Genomic DNA, 2221 nt, shown 5'->3' with positions numbered 1-2221 from the left:
AACATGATAATGATGCTACACACCATGGTAGAAGTAATAAATACACTTTTGTTCATAAAGGAAAAAAAATTACTTTGGTACCTTTGACCCCTGCTCAAATTGTATAAACTGATAGAGAACGCACTGCTAGTTTGAATGAAGTTCAATCTGAAAATCAGCAAGTTGCTAATTCTATTTTCCCACCTAAAAAGGATATCTACATCTATTTCTAAGGTTGATGGGATTAAATTGAAGGGTGGTGTTATGCTTGCAACAAAATGTGACTTTGCTGAAATTTCTGATGATGATATTTGTTATGCTTTGGTATGCAAACGAGCTATGTTTTCGCTTGATGATATTGTTAGCTCGGTGCCTCCTGCTGTCACTAACCATTTGCAGGAGTATGAGGACATTTTTCCAGCTGAGGTACCCCCGGGGCTGCCACCTATGAGAGGAATAGAGCATCAAATTGATTTGATTCCGGGAGCAACCTTGCCCAACCATGCTGCCTATCGAACCAATCCCGAGGAGACTAAGGAAATTCAGCGGCAAGTCCAAGACCTTTTGGACCACGGGTATGTACGTGAAAGCCTTAGTCCTTGTGCCATTCCTGTACTTTTGGTTCCTAAGAAAGATGGAACTTGGCGTATGTGTGTTGATTATAGAGCCATCAATAATATTACTATTCGGTATCGTCATCCTATTCCTAGGCTAGACGACATGCTTGATGAGTTGTGTGGTTCTATAATTTTCACTAAGATGGACTTGCGAAGTGGCTACCACCAGATTAGAATGAAACTTGGAGATGAATGGAAAAGTGCGTTTAAAACCAAATTCGGGTTGTATGAGTGGTTAGTTATGCCTTTTGGTTTGACAAATGCACTTAGTACTTTCATGCGCTTAATGAATGAGGTTTTAAGAGCTTTTATTGGTCATTTTCTGGTAGTTTACTTTGATGATATATTGATTTATAGCAAGTCTTTTGATGAACATATGGATCACTTACGTGCTGTTTTTAATGCTTTACGTGATACACGTTTATTTGGTAACCTTGAGAAGTGCATCTTTTGCACAGATCGAGTTTCTTTTCTCGGCTATGTTGTAACTCCATAGGGAATTGAGGTGGACGAGATGAAAATGGAAGCCATAAAGAGCTGGCTGGTTCCCCAAACCGTCACACAAGTGAGGAGTTTTCTTGGTCTTGTAGGATTCTACCGCTGCTTCATTAAAGATTTCAGCACCATTGCTGCCCCGTTGCATGAGTTGACGAAGAAAGGAGTGGTGTTCCATTGGGGAAAGGCACATGAGGAGTCCTTTGACACTTTGAAGGACAAGCTTACACACGCACCATTGCTGCAACTTCCAAACTTTGGTAAGACTTTTGAGCTAGAATGTGATGCTAGTGGAGTTGGCATTGGAGGTGTTTTGATGCAAGATGGTAAACCCATTGCTTACTTTAGTGAAAATTGCATGGCCCTGTTCTTAATTATTCCACATATGATAAGCAATTGTATGCACTTGTTCGTTCTTTAGAGACGTGGTGTCATTATTTGTGGCCTAAAGAATTTGTTATTCATTCTGATCATGAATCGCTTAAGTATCTTCGCTCTCAAAATAATCTGAATCATAGGCATGCTAAATGGGTTGAATTTATTGAATCTTTTCCTTATATTATCAAACACAAGAAAGGGAAGGATAATGTGATTGCTGATGCTTTGTCTAGAAGATATACATTGCTGTCCCAACTTGATTGTCGGATTTTTGGTCTTCAATCAATTAAAGAACAATATGCGCTTGATCCTGATTTTAAGGATGTCTTGCTTAATTGTAGAGAGGGACGTACATGGAATAAGTTTATGATCAATGATGGGTTTTTGTTTAGAGCTGACCGCCTATGCATTTCAGTTGGTTCCGTTCGTCTTTTGTTGTTGCAGGAGGCACATGGAGGCGGATTGATGGGACATTTTGGTGCCAAGAAGACAGAGGAGGTGCTGTCCACACGCTTCTTTTGGCCAAGGATGAGGCGAGATGTAGAGCGGTACGTGGCTCGATGTGCCACATGTCAAAAATCTAAGTCGCGGTTGAACGCACATGGTTTGTATATGCCTCTTCCTGTTCCTTCTACTCCTTGGGCTGATATATCTATGGATTTTGTGTTGGGTTTGCCAAGGACTAAGAGGGGGAGAGATAGCATTTTTGTGGTGGTTGATCGTTTTTCTAAGATGGCACATTTTATTCCTTG

This window comes from Miscanthus floridulus, chromosome 3 (genome assembly GCF_019320115.1).
Source record: "Miscanthus floridulus cultivar M001 chromosome 3, ASM1932011v1, whole genome shotgun sequence".
NCBI classification, from domain to species: Eukaryota; Viridiplantae; Streptophyta; class Magnoliopsida; order Poales; family Poaceae; genus Miscanthus; species Miscanthus floridulus.
The sequence above is the reverse complement of the archived record's forward strand: the minus strand, read 5'-3'. Positions refer to the sequence as shown.